The 19,565-nt window shown below is 46.8% G+C and overlaps 1 protein-coding gene across 7 annotated transcripts in view; it reads right to left on the bottom strand.

Annotated features, from left to right (window-relative positions):
- HMBOX1 (homeobox containing 1) overlaps positions 1-19,565 on the bottom strand; it is a 178,836-nt gene that overhangs the window by 127,274 nt on the left and 31,997 nt on the right. The window lies entirely within an intron of this gene.

The following is a 19,565-nucleotide window of genomic DNA, read 5'->3' as shown; positions in this document are numbered from 1 at the left end:
CTATCACTTGCTTCCAGGTCCTGTGGCGAGCAGCCGACCCAATGCATACTGAACAGAGAAGGTAGGCCATTCAGTACGGGTGCCATTTAGAGCAATGTGGCGAACCGACTGGAACCTTGCCCGGCTGCTTCCGCTCAAAGAGTGCATCCTGCCCTCCAAACTCAGACTGATGATGAATTACGGCTACAGTGCGGTCGTCCAGTTCTGGTAGGGCATCGACTGACATCCTCCCAGAACTGCGCCCCCCCCCCGCCCCCCACTCACCCGCTACATCGCCCACTCAACGCTCTTTGATCTGTTCTTTTCACGGATAACAGATGGGGCTAATGGGGAAAATCACAGCGGCCCTTTACTCTGTGATTGGACATCTCTGATCACAATGTAAACACTAGCCGGTTGTCCGCATTCCTTTTCTCATGCTGAAAGCATGGAGGAAAGGATAGCCGGTAACCGGCGTATGTGAAAGGTGCATCTACACGATAATCAGGGCACTGATTATCAGTATCCCGATTATGAGTGTAGCCAACAGTGCCCAACAATTGTGCCTGCCCGTGGCGCCCATCAGCTGTGCCTGCCCGTGGCACCCATCAGCTGTGCCTGCCCGTGGCACCCATCAGCTGTGCCTGCCCGTGGCACCCATCAGCTGTGCCTGCCCGTGGCACCCATCAGCTGTGCCTGCCTGTGGCACCCATCAATGCACAACAGTGAAGGAGAAAAGTTACCCCTTTGCAAAATTTTATAACAAACTATGGTAAACATATATATTTTTTCTCTCTAAATTTTTTTATTTTTGTGTTTGGCAAAAAAAATAAAAACCCAAAAAAGAAAGCTCCATTTGTGTGAAAAAAATGGATAAACATGTCATAAGGGTACAGCGTTGCATGACCGCGCAATTGGCATTCAAAGTGTGACAGCGCTGAAAGTTGAAAACTGCCCTGGTCAGGAAGGGGGATAAAAATGGCCAATAGGCAAGGGGTTAAAATAGTAGTGAGCTATCGATAGTCTCCAGTCTCTGCCTATCCCTCACTGCTAAAAACAGGTGGAACATGCAACATGTTCCCGAAGATGAACTTATCCTTTAACCCTTTTGCTGCCAGAGCCGTTTTTGTGTTTTTATTTTATTTTTTGCACACATTTAAAAGAACATTTTATGCCTGAAGAAGATTACATAAAACCCCTAAAACATTCTATATTTTCTGAAAGCAAACACACCAGAGAATAAAATAGTGGGAGTTCCAAATTTTTTATGTCACATATTCAAAGTAGTGAGTGTACAGCTTGTATAACAGTGTAAATTTGCTGTCCCCTCAAAATAACTCAACACACAGCCATTAATGTCTAAACCGCTGGCAACAAAAGTGAGTACACCCCTAAGTGAAAATGTCAGAATTGGGCCCAATTAGCCACTTTGCCTCCCTGGTGTCATGTGACTCATTAGTGTTAACAAGGTCTCAGGTGTGAATGGGGAGCAGGTGTGTTAAATTTGGTGTTATCGCTCTCTCTCATACTGGTCACTAGAAATTCAACATGTCACCTCATGGCAAAGAACTCTATGATGATCTGAAAAAAAAGAATTGTTACTCTACATAAAGATGAGCTAGGCTATAAGAAGATTGCCAAGACCCTGTTAATTCCCAAGACCCTGAAACTGAGCTGCAGGACAGTGGCCAAGACCATACAGCGGTTTAATAGGACAGGTCCCACTCAGAACAGGCCTCGCCATGGTTGGCCAAAGAAGTTGAGTGCACGTGCTTAGCGTCATAGGTAGAGGTTGTCTTTGGGAAATAGATGTATGAGTGCTGCCAGCATTGCTGCAGAGGTTGAAGGGGGGTGTCAGCCTGTCAGTGCTCAGACCATACACCGCCCACTACATCAAATTGGTCTGCATGGCTGTCATCCCAGAAGGAAGCCTCTTCTTAAGATGATGCACAAGAAAGCCCGCAAACTGTTTACTGAAGACAATCAGACTAAGGACATGGATTACTGGAACCATGTACTGTGGTCTGAGAACAAGATAAACTTATTTGGTTCAGATGGTGTCAAGCATGTGTGGTGGCAACCAGGTGAGGAGTACAAAGACAAGTGTGTCTTGCCTACAGTCAAGCATGGTGGTGGAAGTGTCAGGGTCTGGGGCTGCATGAGTGCTGCCGGCACTGGGGAGCTACAGTTCATTGAGGGAACCATAAATGTCAACATGTACTGTGACATACTGAAGCAGAGCATGATCCCCCTCCCTTCAGAGACTGGGCCGCAGGGCAGTATTCCAACATAATAACGACCCCAAACACACCTCCAAGACGATCACTGCCTTGCTAAAGAAGCTGAGGGTAATGGTGATGGACTTGTCAAGCATGTCTCCAGACCTAAACCCTATTAAGCATCTGTGGGGCATCCTCAAAGGGAAGGTGGAGGAGCGCAAGGTCTCTAACATCCACCAGCTCCGTGATGTCATCATGGAGGAGTAGAAGAGGACTCCAGTGGTAACCTGTGAAGCTCTGGTGAACTCCATGCCCAAGAGGGTTAAGGCAGTGCTGGAAAATAATGGTGGCCACACAAAATATTGACACTTTGGGCCCAATTTGGAAATTTTCACTTAGGGGTGTACTCACTTTTGTTGCCAGCGGTTTAGACATTAAATGGCTGTGTGTTGAGTTATTTGGAGGGGACAGCAAATTTACACTGTTATACAAGCTGTACACTCACTACTTTACATTGTAGAAAAGTGTAATTTCTTCAGTGTTGTCACATGAAAAAGATAGAAGAAAATATAAAAAAAAAAAAAAGAGGGGTGTACTCACTTTTGTGAGATACTGTATATTACAACGCTAGTGGGAATGAGCCCTTACAGGCTGCCACCGTTGGGGCTGGATGGTGCACCTGTGCCTAAACTCTAGAGCAGGGGTGCTCAACCTGTGGCTCTCCAGCTGTTGCAAAACTACAAGTCCCATCATGCCTCTGCCTCTGGGTGTCATGCTTGTGGCTGTCGGAGTCTTGCTATGCCTCATGGGACTTGTAGTTCCGCAACAGCTGGAGAGCCACAGGTTGAGCACCCCTGCTCTAGAGCTTCATACATCGGAACTAGACTCCCGATGTACATCAGACCTCAACGTCTTCTGTGATCACTGTACATCATGCAAAACTGACAAACCACCAATCCTATCCTCCAACTTTCATCTTCTGACTAAAGAACCATCAATAAGAAAGAAAGCGAGGAAACACACGAGAATTCGTTTTTAATCTTTACAAAGAAATAATACCAAAGCTTTTCCAGGCAGCAGATACAATGAAACAAAGGGAGTATCGGAGATTAGACTCTTCTCAACCCCCCCCCCCACCCCCCCACGTTTGATTCTATTGGTCCCAAACATTTATTTATATGCTAATCACACAAAGCCTATAAGCAACGTCGCCTTCTTATAGCAACCTTAACGGTTTCCTTTTCTAATAGGAGAACATAAATAACAATCAGAATGACAACTCATCTGGCAGGAGCAGATTGCGTGTCTGCAGGTGATTTGACGTCGTTAATTGTACAAATTTGGAGACGGAAAATGTTGTGTCCTTTGCGTTTTTTGTAGGATCACAAAGAGGCGCAGATAGAGAGCTACCAATTCAAAATGTGAGATTCTGCATATAAGGGAGCCAAGCAGATGAAAAAGATGACGGGGTCATTGCTGGGAAACTACTGAGCGCTGGTTCTCACTTGCTGCGAGTTGGCATGCGCGTTGCAACACAAAGCCACATGGCAAGTGAGACCATTTTATTTCAATGGCAGCCATTCCAATCAACGTAATAAGTAAAAGACATCTATAAAAAAGGTTCCTGCACTGCTCTGATGCGACTTGAGTCCCTAATGCCATGTACACATAAGCGGACTTCTCGTCGGGACTGGACTCCGAAGGACTTTGACGGAGTTCCGCTAAACGGACTTGCCTACACACAATCACACCAAAGTCCGATCGTTTAGAACGCGATGACGTACGACAGGACTAGTACAGGGCACCTCATGGCAAAGAAGTCTCTGAGGATCTGGAAAAAAAGAATTGTTGCTCTACATAAAGATAAGCTAGGCTATAAGAAGATTGCCAAGACCATGAAAGAACCTGGAATTTCCCAAGACCCTGAAACTGAGCTGCAGCATGGTAGCCAAGACCATACAGTCATTTAACAGGATAGGTCCCACTCAGAACAGGCCTCGCCATGGTCGACCAAAGAAGTTGAGTGCTCGTGCTCAACGTCATATCCAGAGGTTGTCTTTGGGAAATAGACGTACGAGTGCTGCCAGCAAAGTCTGATCGTTTAGAATGCGATAACGTACGACAGGACTAGAAAAAGGAAGTTCAATAGCCAGTAGCCAATAGCTGCCCTTGCGTTGTTTTTGGTCCGTCGGAACAGCATACAGACTAGCGGTTTTCTCGATAAGAACTGGTTTCCGGTGGAAAGATTTGAAACATGTTCTATTTCTAGGTCCGTCAGAATTTTAGAAAGATATTCCGATCGCGTGTGGGCTTCAAACTTTTTCTGACAGAATGATTCCGTCTGAACCTTTTCTGACTGAAAGTCCGGTCGTGTGTGTACAACGCATTAGAGTTCAAAACACACTATTCCCAATGCACACATTAGAGATAGCTGTGTGTATAGGTGGGTGCTGAAGCAACCACCAGCTGGAAGTGTGAATAATCAAAGCGAGAAATGTCACCAGCACACCATGAATGGTCCCATTCTCCAGAATGGGTCCAAAGCTTTACTCAGCGGTCACATCAGGCACGTGACCCCAGTCAGCAGTCACATCGTTACAGAAAATAGAAACGTTTCAGAGCCACGAAGGACCCCCCCGGTCACATGCCTTATGAAAAAGGTCCTGCGTGGCTTTGAACATTGCTATCTGCTGTAAAGATGTGAGCGCTGAATAAAGATTTGGACCCATTCTGGAGATCCATGGTGTGCTGGTGACATTTTTCACTTTGACTACTCACAGCTCCAGTCGGAGGTCGCTTCAGCACCAACCTATACAGTCCCTTAGACTCCAATGTCCTATGCAAGTCGCAAGCGGGTCGAAGTAGTGGCAAATGAGGTTGAGGGTCTGTCAGGCCCATCACAGACCCACTCACTGATCAGTACAGGGTGGCTGCTGGCCCGGCAAACTGACGCAGACATCAGTAGCCCAGTCATATGAATGCCCCGGAGCATAAAAGCGCCACAATGAGGTTTCATTGTGGCGCTGAATAAAGATTTGGACCCATTATGAAGATCCATGGTGTGCTGGTGACATTTTTCACATTGACTACTCACAGCTCCAATCGGAGATCACTTCAGCACCCACCTATACAGTCCCTTAGACTCTAATATTCTGTGCAGGTCGCAAGCGGGTTGCAGTAGTGGCAAATGAGGTTGAGGGCCTGTCAGGGCTGGGCTTCTCAGACCTGGCAATTAGCCAACAGCTATCTCTCCACAGGTACTCAGCTGTTGATGATATCCTGCTCGTCAGTCCTGCCTACTTATGCAAGCCATACATGGTTGAATTTCGAACAAATTTTCTTTTCAAAATCAGAAAGTTAGTTTTTTTGTGATCTGATGATGTCGTCACCATTGATTTTCGAAGTTCGGCCGACCAAGCCTTCAATTTCACCTCATGTTGCTACAGAAAATAATTTTCGTGGCCGGGAATCTTCTTTTCTCGTCGTAAATTTTCTTGCACGTGCGCATTTTTTTTCTAATTCTATTTCTCGCAGGATTCTCCCATCACTGATTTGAAAATAGTTTGTTTTTAAAAAAATTTCCAACATGTCCGATTCCTCAAATTTGATTGCCGCAAGAAAAAAGGCTGTTGCTGCAGCCCACTAATGGTGTGGAATTCGTACGAAAATTATTAGATACGATTTCCGAAAGAAAATTCTTTCGAAATTCGAACCGTGTATGGCCAGGCATTAAGCGGTTTAGCCCAGTGGATCTCTGCCTTCTCCTTGGTCAACTTCAACAGAAACGTTTTCCTACAATTCTGTTCAAGACTTGCTTTGCTGGCATCCCTTCTGGCTCCAGATCCTGCTTGTTGTTCCACTACATTGATCTCCGACTTCTGGCTTGGGTGGCTATCCCTTTCCGGTTACTTTGGCTATGTTTTGACTACGTTTGTTCTTTTTACTTTTATTATTAAACACGTGTGATTTAACTGTATTTCTGTCTCGGCCTGACTTCATGGTTTATGACAGGGTCACATGTTAAAATGTATCCATGGTAATAATGTTAAATCCTGTAATCATTCCCGCATTGTGTTACAATAATTTTTAGCCTACTTCTATTATTCTGAATGATGTTGAAATTCGTGAAGATCCCTGCACATTCCTTGAATTCTGTCACCCGTAGTCGCCAAGCCCTGTGGGTAGGCACTGCTGTGCCACGCATTTCACATAGTCTGCCTTCTGAACTACAATGGAGCTGAGAGGAGGAGCTTCAGGAGGCGGAGCCAGTACAGGAATCACAGCTTGCAAGCAGCAAGGTACCATGGGATATGTAGTTCTTGGAAAATGGAGGAGAAATTGCAAAGTAGTAATCCAGGAAGTTGCAGAAAGACAGACAGCGCCATGTGGCTTCTGTGCAGCTGCAATAAAAATAAAAAAAAATCTAGAGGAACTAACCACCAGAACGCAGCTGCTCCATGACTACACCACCCATCACCCGGGTGCTCATACTATGCCTTTAAGCCGAGTGATACCATAAAACAGAATCCCACAAAAATTGCTGCCTTTAAATAAAAAGGTGGATGGATGAATGACCCATACATAATCCACCAAAACCGATACACATTTACATTGATCAGACAAGCTCAGCGTAAATATGGATCATCAGAGCTGGTTCTAGTCTCAGCTGTGAGACAGTCAGACATTCCATCCTGAGCATTGCATATTCCTGTTCTGCTCATGTACACGGCTGACATTTGTGTCCTTTTCATTTACTCGATGGGTTTGGCTATTACACATATTGGAGCTGGAGAAATCTAGCTGGAAATGCCATTACCCATCGTAATAAAAAATAACTCAATTGCATGAAAACGATTAGAATGAGCTGCTGCAAACAGAAGTGACATCGGGATAGAAGGAGGAAACCATCTAATCTAGGATTCTGTCTTCAAACATTTTGCGTCCCGTGACCACAAAGGTGACAGTCGGGATCTGAATACTGTAGTAGACCTTAGCAGGTGGCAAATCATTGAGTAAAATAAAATTAGGACCTCCCCTTTGCTGCCTTATATTTAATTTGTACAGGTATTTCTATAGTACTGACCATGGCTTTTGTTTCGCAGAAAATAGGTGCAGGTACTTCCCCTTACTGAGTCTCTCCTTGCCTCCGCCCCCCTACCCACCTACGAGCACTGGCCCTTGGTTCCACCCCCGAGCACTGGCCCTTGGTTCCACCCCCGAGCACTGGCCCTTGGTTCCACCCCCGAGCACTGGCCCTTGGTTCCACCCACCTCCCTGTACCGCCCCTTTTATTGAATACAGAGTCAATAACAAGAGAAGCAGTAACATAGACCCTCTCCAAAATGGACATATTCCCTCCCCTCCCGGCAACAAAAGACGTCACCCCCCCATCAACCCCCCCTCCCGGCAACTACAGACATCAAGCCCCCCCCCCTCCCCGGCAACTACAGACATCAAGCCCCCGCCCCCCCTCCCCGGCAACTACAGACATCAAGCCCCCCCCCCCCTCCCCGGCAACTACAGACATCAAGCCCCCCCCCCTCCCCGGCAACTACAGACATCAAGCCCCCCCCCCCCTCCCCGGCAACTACAGACATCAAGCCCCCCCCCCCCTCCCCGGCAACTACAGACATCAAGCCCCCCCCCCCCTCCCCGGCAACTACAGACATCAAGCCCCCCCCCCCCTCCCCGGCAACTACAGACATCAACCCCCCCCCCCTCCTCCCCGGCAACTACAGACATCAACCCCCCCCCCCTCCTCCCCGGCAACTACAGACATCAACCCCCCCCCCCCTCCTCCCCGGCAACTACAGACATCAACCCCCCCCCCCCTCCTCCCCGGCAACTACAGACATCAACCCCCCCCCCCCCTCCTCCCCGGCAACTACAGACATCAACCCCCCCCCCCCTCCTCCCCGGCAACTACAGACATCAACCCCCCCCCCCCTCCTCCCCGGCAACTACAGACATCAACCCCCCCCCCCCTCCTCCCCGGCAACTACAGACATCAACCCCCCCCCCTCCTCCCCGGCAACTACAGACATCAACCCCCCCCCCCCTCCTCCCCGGCAACTACAGACATCAACCCCCCCCCCCTCCTCCCCGGCAACTACAGACATCAACCCCCCCCCCCTCCTCCCCGGCAACTACAGACATCAACCCCCCCCCCTCCCCGGCAACTACAGACATCAACCCCCCCCCCCTCCCCGGCAACTACAGACATCAACCGTCCCCCCCCCCCCCCCTCCCCGGCAACTACAGACATCAACCCCCCCCCCCTCCCCGGCAACTACAGACATCAACCCCCCCCCCCCCTCCCCGGCAACTACAGACATCAACCCCCCCCCCTCCCCGGCAACTACAGACATCAACCCCCCCCCTCCCCGGCAACTACAGACATCAACCCCCCCCTCCCCGGCAACTACAGACATCAACCCCCCCCCCCCCCCGGCAACTACAGACATCAACCCCCCCCCCCCCCCCCGGCAACTACAGACATCAACCCCCCCCCCCCCCGGCAACTACAGACATCAACCCCCCCCCCCCCCGGCAACTACAGACATCAACCCCCCCCTCCCCGGCAACTACAGACATCAACCCCCCCTCCCCGGCAACTACAGACATCAACCCCCCCTCCCCGGCAACTACAGACATCAAACCCCCCTCCCCGGCAACTACAGACATCAACCCCCCCCTCCCCGGCAACTACAGACATCAACCCCCCCCTCCCCGGCAACTACAGACATCAACCCCCCCCTCCCCGGCAACTACAGACATCAACCCCCCCCTCCCCGGCAACTACAGACATCAACCCCCCCTCCCCGGCAACTACAGACATCAACACTACCTCCCCGGCAACTACAGACATCAAACCCCCTCTCCGGCAACTACAGACATCACCCTAGACACCCTCCCCCACAACGACAGGGATTGTGGGGTGTGCCGAAAAGTCTATTTATTTTAACAAGAAATACCCCCTTGCTATTAAATACATTCAGTATTGGAAGGGTCGGGTGTTTTATAGATTATTAACAGTCTCTGCCTCATGGAGCTTACAGTCTAGGGTCTCTAACTCACATTCATATATACACATACATTAATAAAAAACAGTGTAGCGCTTCAATAATAATAAATGTAATCAACACAAATTATAAAAATAATAATGGTAAAACAGAAATCGCACAGAACCAAATGCCTAGAAATAAAAGTCCAACATAAGGCACTCATTCCACTATGTTGATGGCATAGAAGTGACCAAACCGTCACATAGAAGGAAAATGGTGTACTGGACGATTGTGTTCATGCGGATAAACTTGATTGTAAGCATCAGTGAAAAGTAGATAAATACTTCTTACCGGAACAGTTGGACTCACACAGTCATATGACGGTTGAGTCTAGAAGGCTTGAGGTCACAATCTGGGACCAAGGAGTGTAAGGAGAGAGGTCAGTTGAGCTGGTGGAGGAGCTCCAGGCGGTTGTAGGCTCAATGGTGGATCCTTTCAGATGGAACTTCAAAGGTCAAAGTAATCAAGCTCAGACGTAGCCCGTTGTGCCAATACTCCAGCCTCCCCCGAATGGGGAGGGGGGTGTTTGTGAAGTTTTAAACCAAAGCAATGGAGAAAAGGAAAAAGAAAAAAAGGCTCCACATGGTGCGGGTCAAACGATATAAAAACGTTGGTTTATTGAAGTCAAAAGGTAATAAATGACTTGGTGATCACATAAAAAACAAAATGAACTTAAAAGCAATGTGGGGTACCAACAGCTCGCCCGACGCGTTTCGACATATGTGTCTTCAACTGGGGCATGTCCCAGTTGAAGACACATATGTCGAAACGCGTCGGGCGAGCTGTTGGTACCCCACATTGCTTTTAAGTTCATTTTGTTTTTTATGTGATCACCAAGTCATTTATTACCTTTTGACTTCAATAAACCAACGTTTTTATATCGTTTGACCCGCACCATGTGGAGCCTTTTTTTCTTTTTCCTTTTCTCCATTGCTTTGGTTTAAAACTTCACAAACACCCCCCTCCCCATTCGGGGGAGGCTGGAGTATTGGCACAACGGGCTACGTCTGAGCTTGATTACTTTGACCTTTGAAGTTCCATCTGAAAGGATCCACCATTGAGCCTACAACCGCCTGGAGCTCCTCCACCAGCTCAACTGACCTCTCTCCTTACACTCCTTGGTCCCAGATTGTGACCTCAAGCCTTCTAGACTCAACCGTCATATGACTGTGTGAGTCCAACTGTTCCGGTAAGAAGTATTTATCTACTTTTCACTGATGCTTACAATCAAGTTTATCCGCATGAACACAATCGTCCAGTACACCATTTTCCTTCTATGTGACGGTTTGGTCACTTCTATGCCATCAACATAGTGGAATGAGTGCCTTATGTTGGACTTTTATTTCTAGGCATTTGGTTCTGTGCGATTTCTGTTTTACCATTATTATTTTTATAATTTGTGTTGATTACATTTATTATTATTGAAGCGCTACACTGTTTTTTATTAATTTATCTGTTGAACTTTGTTTGTTTTTGGTGTTGGCTGCTGTTGTGGCCGTTGTGGCCATCTTTTCACAAACTATAGCGCAGTGTTTTCCCTCTTTATATATACACATACAACTGAGACAGGAGACAATGTCTGGAACATGCCTTTGGAGTGTGGGAAAAAACCTACATATATACATAATATAATATATATATATATATATATATATATATATATATATATATATATATATATACACACACACACACACACACGTACAACATGCAAACTCCATGCAGATAGTGCCCTGGTTGGGAGCCTGGGGGCTAGACTGTATCCATGGTCTACATGGCACAACAGCAAACCAAAAAACTCACAGACCGGCATGGAGGGCATTAATCAGAGAGGCAGCACAGAGACCTAAGGTAACCCTGGAGGAGCTGCAGAGTTCCACAGCAGAGACTGGAGAATCTGTACATAGGACCACAATAAGCCGTACGCTCCATAGAGTTGGGCTTTATGGCAGAGTGGCCAGAAGAAAGACATTACTTTCAGCAAAAAACTAAAATGGCACGTTCTGAGTTTGCAAAAAGGCATGTGGGAGACTCCCAAAATGTATGGAGGGAGGAAGGTTCTCCGGTCTGATGACGGATGGTGCTAAATACAGGGCTATGCTTGAGCAAAACCTGTACCGCTCTGTGTGATTTGAGGCTAGGACGGAGGTTCACCTTCCAGCAGGACAATGACCCCAAACACACTGCTAAAGCAACACTTGAGTCGTTTAAGGCAGGGGTCTCAAACTGGTGGCCTTCCAGCTGTTGCAGAACTACAAGTCCCATCATGCCTCTGCATGTGGGAGTCATGCTTGTAACTGTCAGCCCTGCAATTCCTCATGGGACTTGTAGTTTTGCAACAGCTGGAGGGCCGCCAGTTTGAGAACCCTGGTTTAAAGAGGTTGTAAAGGTTTGTTTTTATTTTCTAAATAGGTTCCTTTAAACTAGTGCATTGTTGGTTCACTTACCTTTTTCCTTTGATTTCCCTTCTAAATGTTTTTTTTTTCTTTGTCTGAGTTTCTCACTTCCTGTTCCTCCTCAGTAAGCTGTTCTGTCTGACTAAACACTGCTCGGATGATGGTGTGAAGATTACTGAGGAGAAACAGGAAGTGAGAAATGTAGACAAAGCAAAAAAAATTAGAAGGGAAAGCAAAGGAAAAAGGTAAGTGAACCAACAATGCACTAGCTTTAGGGCCGGTTCACACTGCAGGCGAGGCGAGGCGACTCCGACTTGCCTCGCCGCGACCTGCCGCGACCTCAGCGGCAACTTGCAGATGACTTCTGTATAGAAGTCAATGCAAGTCGCCCCGAGGTCGCCCAAAAGTAGTACAGGAACCTTTTTTCTGAGTCGAAGCGACTCGAGTCGCTCCTCTCAGAACGGTTCCATTGTACAGAACGGGGGCGACTTGCGAGGCGAGTCGTGTCGCCTCGCATCGCCCGCTGTGTGAACCGGCTCTAAAAGGAACCTATTTAGAAAATAAAAAACAAAGGTTTACAGCCCCTTTAAGGGGAAACATATAAAGGTGTTGGAATGGCCTAGTCAAAGCCCAGACCTCAATCCAATAGAAAATCTGTGGTCAGACATAAAGATTGCTGTTCACAAGGGCACACCATCCAACTTGAAGGAACTGGAGCAGTTTTGCAAGGAGGAATGGGCAAAAATCTCAGTGGTAAGATGTGGCAAGCTCAGAGACTTATCCAAAGTGACTTGGAGCTGTGATAGCCGCAAAAGGTGGCTCTACAAAGTATTGACTTTAGGGGGGTGAATAGTTATGCACATTGACTTTTTCTGTTATTTTGTCCTATTTGTTGTTGGCTTCACAATAAAAGAAAAAACCTCTTCAAAGTTGTGGGCATGTTCTTGAAATTAAATGATGCAAACCCTCAAACAATACATGTTAATTCCAGGTTGGGAGGCAACAAAACACGAAAAATGCCAAGGGGGGTGAATACTTTTGCAAGCCACTGTATTATGTGCCTGACTGTAGCGGAGCCTGGTAAAAAAAAGTCACATTAGTCTTATATGTTGGGTTATTTTTTTCCCTTTAGTTGGCATTCTTTTGCATGATATAAAAAGCCCCCCCATCCTTCATCAATAAAAAAACGCTTATTTTTTTTTTTTTTATCGAGAATCCTTCTTTAGCCTTCTACAACAAATCTCAGCGCGTTTCTTGTTTGGCTAAACACAATTATTTCGCACTCAGCAATATGTTCCTTTTAATTTCATGTCATGTTCTTGATGTGTGCTTCACAAAAGGGCTGTCAGCCTGCGAAGTGTGAGCGATGGGAGTGGGCCGCTTATTGTTGGAGCGACGCGGCCCTCCACCGCAAAACGCTTCCGCTGTGCTTGTCTCTATTATTCTGGGAATATCAAATCATTCTGCACAGCCCCTCCAGCAGACTCGCTTTTTTTTTTTTTTAAGATGTTGCTGGCTACAGGACACGTTTCCTTTGATGGCATCGAAGCCGCGTGAGATGTGAAGCTTGTCAGAGATCGGAGGGATGGTGTCAGTCGGATGGAAACCCTCTACCGGTTGGGTTTGCGGAAGAGAGATAACAAAAAAAGGATGGCTTAATTAAAACTCTGATGGAAGGCATCGGATGCCCGTCATTCCTGTTCCACGCGGACACAAAGCATCGCCGAAGTAGATTTGTCATTTAGCACTCAGGAAATACTTCTGCCGGAGGTCTACCTGCTAAAAGCGCAGCGCCGTGCGTGCGTGTGTGGGGGGGGGGGTTGCGTTGTGCGTAAAACTGGGAATAATAAAAATATTGGTGTTGCTCGCTGCGCTTTTTTTTTTTTTTTTTTTTAAGCCGATTGGGTGTGATGAGCAAAAAACGTCACAGTGTAATATCCTTCCCTGATTTTATTAACCCAGGGCCTGAGAAATTTGTATTATTATACAGGATTTATAGAGTGCCGACAGTTTATGCAGCACTTTACAATTTGAGGGTAGACAGTACAAATACAATACACTTTAATACAGTGGTCCCTGCTCCTTAGAGCTTACAATCTAAGAATTGGCTGTGAATCTAGGAGCATGCTAAAACGTTAGGCGCCAGGTTTTTTTATTTTTTTTAGCATACTGAGGGTTGTCAGCGCCCAGAGCAAGGCAAGTCATTTATAGTTTCATAGTTAGTAAGGTTGAATAAAGAAACCAGTCCATCCAGTTCAACCTGAGTGAGTGTCTACAATTGTCCCTAACCCCATACGTTACACACCAACATTGGTCCCTACCCTCACAGGGCCCACAATCCAAGGTCCTCATTCCTATATTAGGGCCAATTTTGGACAGAAGCCAATTAACCTACCTGTGTGTGTTTGGTTTGTGGGAGGAAACCGGAGTAGCCGGAGGAAACCCACGCAGGCACAGGGAGAACATGCAAACTCCAGGCAGGTAGTGTCGTGGCTGGGATTCGAACCAGCGACCCTTCTTACTGCTAGGCGAGAGTGTTAACCACTACACCACTGTGCCACCCAATTCGCGCCCCCTAACTCACTACAGCAAAAAGCAGCCAGCCAATAGCCTCCGACATAATGCCATAGTCAGGGGTATAGGCTAGCCGGAAAGAGTGATTAAAAAATAAATAAATTAATTTAAAAAAATAAAAAACTTGCAGTGCCTTGAAAAAAGTTTTCAGAACCCTCAAAACTTTCCACATTTTGTCATGTTGCAACCAAAAACTAGGGCTGTGAAAATTAAAGGGGGTGAAAAGGTTTGTTTTCTATTTTCTAAATAGGTTCCTTTAAGCTAGTGCATTGTTGGTTCACTTACCTTTTCCTTTGATTTCCCTTCTAAATGTTTTTTTTTTCTTTGTTTTCTTAGTCTGAATTTCTCACTTCCTGTTCCTCCTCAGTAAGCTGTTCTGGCTGACTAAACACCGCTTGGATGATGGTGTGAAGTTTACTGAGGAGAAACAGGAAGTGAGAAATTCAGACAAAGAAAAAAAAAAAAACATTTAGAAGGAAAATCAAAGGAAAATGTAAGTGAACCAACAATGCACTAGCTTAAAGGAACCTATTTAGAAAAAAAAAACAAAGCTTTACAACCCCTTTAAAGATCATTCATTTTTTTTTGATAGATCAAAATTCTTTTGATTGATACTCACCTCTCCACTAGCTTCCGGGTCTTCAGGGAGTTCCGTCGGAGAAGTCACCGGGCTCCTCCCCCCCCTTCCCTTTGTTTGCAGATGGAGGCACTTGGAGAAGCGGGGAGGAGTCCAGTGACGTTGATGTCATCGGACTCCTCCCCCCTTCCCTAAGTGCCTCCGTCTGCTAACGAAGGGAAGGGGGGAGGAGTCCGATGACGTCGAAGTTTTGATTGAACGTAACGTGTACGGGGGAGGAGCTACGCATGATGTCACCCGCCACTGCCCTATGGAACTAACACGACTGTCGGCTTTACATGTTGTGTTTTTATCATCTTTATGTGAGTAGTTTGTGTTTGAACACGAAAATGAAATCTTATACTTAAGCGGTGAGCACTTAGATCTTTTCTTTCTACCAATGACCTGGCGTCCTTGCTGAGATCTAAGGAGACGTGAGAGAAGTTTATGGTCCGTGTTAACGATTTTGATACCCGCTTGCATGACCACCTGTTTGCACAGGGGTCCATGCCATAAGGTGAGAGCAATTAGTTAGACCGGAGGTGGAGGGATTGTCACGCTACTGCGGAAAAAAATAAAATTACTTACGTCAGTGCTACAGTTTGAATTTAAAATGTATTTGTGTGAACTGTGAAGTTAAGTCATGGATTGTGGAAACTAACTAGTGTCAGGTGATTGTATATACTCTGTTTCCCTGAAAATAAGATCTAGCATGATTGTCAGTGATGGCTGCAATATAGGCCCTAGTTAAAGACCTTGTAGGTCTTATCGGGGGAAACATGGTAGGGCTTATTTGGGGGGTAGGGCTTATATTGCAGCCATAACCAACAATCACTATAGGTCTTATTTTCAGGGAAACAGGGTAGTGTATACCACATTTACCATTGATTAATGCAGAGCTGCAATGCAAGGAGATCAGCTAAAAGTAGTTGGATTTGTATGTGCGTTATAATTAATCAAAATTAGTCGATTAATCGATTACAATTTTCATGTTCGATCATTGTTTTTTTTTAATCAGTAACAGCTTTACCAAAAAAGTAAACGTATTTTATGTGACAGACCAGTGATGGTGAACCTTGGCACCCCAGAGGTTTTAGAACTACATTTCCCATTATGCTCAACTACACTTCAGAGTGCCTGAGCATCATGGGAAATGTAGTTCCTAAACATCTGGGGTGCCAAGGTTCACCATCACTGTGATAGACCAACACAAAGCGCCACATAATTCTGAAGCAGAAGGAAAATGATAAATGGTTTTCTACTTTTTTTTACAAATAAATATGTGAAAAGTGTGGGGTACATTTGTATGGCGCCCCCCGGAGTCAATACTTTGTAGAACCTCCTTTCACTGTAATAACAGCTGAAAGTCTTTTTGGAGATGTCTCTACCACCTTTGCACATCTAGAGAAGTGACATTTCTGCCCATTCTTCTTTGCAAAATAGCTCAAGCTCTGTCAGATTGGATGGAGAGCGTCTGAACAGCAATTTTCAAGGCTTGCCACAGATTCTCAGTTGGATTTAGGTCTGGACTTTGACTGGGCCATTCTAACAAATGAATAGGCTTAAATCTAAACCATTGCATTGTATCTCTGGCTGTATGTTTAGGGTCGTTGTCCTGCTGGAAGGTGGACCTCCACCCCAATCTCAAGTCTTTTGCAGACGAACAGGTTTTCTTCTAAGATTGCCTTGTATTTGGCTCCATCCATCTTCCCAACAACTCTGACCAGCTTCCCTGTCCCTGCTGAAGAAAAGCATCCCCACCACATGATACTGCCACCACCATGTTTCACGGTGGGGATGGTGTGTTCAGGGTGATGTGCAGTGTTGTTTTCCACCACACAACGTTTTGTTATTAGGCCAAAATTATCAATTTTGGTCTCATCTGACCAGAGCACCTTCTTCCACATGTTTTCTGTGTCCCCCACATGGATTCTCACAAACTGCAAATGGGACTTCTTATGGCTTTCTTTAAACAATGCCTTCCTTCTTGCCACTCTTCCATAAAGGTCAGATCTGTGGAGAGCACGACTAATAGTTGTCCTGTGGACAGATTCTCTCACCTGAGCTGTGGATCTCTGCAGCTCCTCCAGAGTTACCATGGGCCTCTTGGCTGCTTCTCTAATGAATATTCTCCTTGACCGGCCTGTCAGTTTAGGTGGACGGCCATGTCTTGGTAGGTTTGCAGTTGTGCCATACTCTTTCCATTTTCAGATGATGGATTGAACAGAGCTCTGTGAGATGTTCAAAGCTTGGGGTATTTTTTTTTTTTTTTTTATATAACCTAACCCTGCTTTAAACTTCTCCACAACTTTATCCCTGACCTGTCTGGTGTGTTCCTTGGCCTTCATGATGCGGTTTGTTCACTAAGGTTCTCTAACAAACCTCTGAGGACTTCACAGAAAAAAACTGTATTTATACTGAGATTAAATTACACACAGGTGGGCTCTATTTACTAATTTAGCGACTTATGAAGACAATTGGTTCCACTAGATTTTAGTTAGGGTATCAGAATAAAGGGGGATAAATACAAATGCATGCCACCCTTTTCAGATATTTGTAAAAAAAATAAATAAATTTGAAAAGCATTTATCATTTTCCTTCCACTTCACAATTATGCGCCACTTTGTGTTAGGCTATCACATAAAATCCCAATAAAATACATTTAGGTTTTTGGTTCCAACATGAAAAAGTGTAGATTGTTTAAAAGGGTATGAATACTTTTTCAAGGTACTGTATTGTAAAGAGAAACTCATTATTATCCCCCCCCCCCCCCCAGCTGGATCTCACCTCTTAGCATGCAGGCTCGTTCCAGAGTCCAACTGCTGCCAATCGCTTCCACTGCCATCAATCTGTCCAATGAGAGAAACAACAGCGGGAGCCGCTGCACTCGTGCACATCACTGGATCAGAGCGCATAGCGTGCAGAGTGCAGAGATCAGGAGCGCATCGCGGGCAGAGCGCAGAGATCAGGAGCGCATCGCGGGCAGAGCGCAGAGATCAGGAGCGCATCGCGGGCAGAGCGCAGAGATCAGGAGCGCATCGCGGGCAGAGCGCAGAGATCAGGAGCGCATCGCGGGCAGAGCGCAGAGATCAGGAGCGCATCGCGGGCAGAGCGCAGAGATCAGGAGCGCATCGCGGGCAGAGCGCAGAGATCAGGAGCGCATCGCGGGCAGAGCGCAGAGATCAGGAGCGCATCGCGGGCAGAGCGCAGAGATCAGGAGCGCATCGCGGGCAGAGCGCAGAGATCAGGAGCGCATCGCGTGCAGAGCGCAGAGATCAGGAGCGCATCGCGTGCAGAGCGCAGAGATCAGGAGCGCATCGCGTGCAGAGCGCAGAGATCAGGAGCGCATCGCGTGCAGAGCGCAGAGATCAGGAGCGCATCGCGTGCAGAGCGCAGAGATCAGGAGCGCATCGCGTGCAGAGCGCAGAGATCAGGAGCGCATCGCGTGCAGAGCGCAGAGATCAGGAGCGCATCGCGTGCAGAGCGCAGAGATCAGGAGCGCATCGCGTGCAGAGCGCAGAGATCAGGAGCGCACCGCGTGCAGAGCGCAGAGATCAGGAGCGCACCGCGTACAGAGCGCAGAGATCAGGAGCGCACCGCGTACAGAGCGCAGAGATCAGGAGCGCACCGCGTACAGAGCGCAGAGATCAGGAGCGCACCGCGTACAGAGCGCAGAGATCAGGAGCGCACCGCGTACAGAGCGCAGAGATCAGGAGCGCACCGCGTACAGAGCGCAGAGATCAGGAGCACACCGCGTACAGAGCGCAGAGATCAGGAGCGCACCGCGTACAGAGCGCAGAGATCAGGAGCGCATCGCGTACAGAGCGCAGAGATCAGGAGCGCATCGCATACAGAGCGCAGAGATCAGGAGCGCATCGCGTACAGAGCGCAGATAGTTAGTGTATCTATATCTGCTAATGCATCTAACACACCCCTCCCCCCCAGACTGAAATGCCGCTGTCCAAAAGGTGCTCCTTCCTCCAGTGCGGGGGCACTCTAATAAGGGAGGTGTGTTACTGACTAGATCGCCAGGTGAAAACGCAGAAAAAAGAAAACGAAAGCAGCTGCCACATTTAATGACTGGTAAGCTGCAATATATTACATTGTTGGTTTTGGGTTTTAACCACTTCCCACCCAGCCTATAGCAAAATGCTGGCAGGGTGGGAAGTGGTTAAACCCCAAAACCAACAATGTAATATATTGCAGCTTACCAGTCATTAAATGTGGCGGCTGCATTCGGTTTTTTTTCCGGCTTTTTCCCCAGTTTTCATCCAACAGGGTGGATGTCATATGATCCACTGGACATACCTGATGACTGATCAGTGTACCAGCCCGCTGCCAGTACCATGTGATCGCTGCAACCAATCACAACAGGTCACATGACAGTTATAAACATTGGATGGCTTCATTTCAAGCCATCCATTGTGTACAGTTGTGTTGCTAGCTGTGATTGGTCAAAGTGATCACATGGTACAGACTGGGCCTAGGCAAATTTTGAGTTGTCCTCAGAAAAGAAATAGAGGGGAAATCTTCCACTAGTTCTGGGGAACTGGGGGTCCCAAGATATTCCCTTAATTTGTAAGGATTTCCTCTTACTTGGGACATATACATGGCACAGGAAGTGAAGGAAAATATATATATATTTTAATAATAAATTTCGATTTTTTTTTTTCCCTTCAACCTCCTCTAAACCCCTATCTGTGCATGGACACAAAGG

This window comes from Lithobates pipiens, unplaced genomic scaffold, assembly GCF_037356315.1.
Source record: "Lithobates pipiens isolate NorthernLeopardFrog02 unplaced genomic scaffold, aLitPip1_a1.2 Scaffold_18, whole genome shotgun sequence".
NCBI classification, from domain to species: Eukaryota; Metazoa; Chordata; class Amphibia; order Anura; family Ranidae; genus Lithobates; species Lithobates pipiens.
Note: the sequence above shows the minus strand (reverse complement) of the source record. Positions and strands in the feature narration are given on the sequence as shown.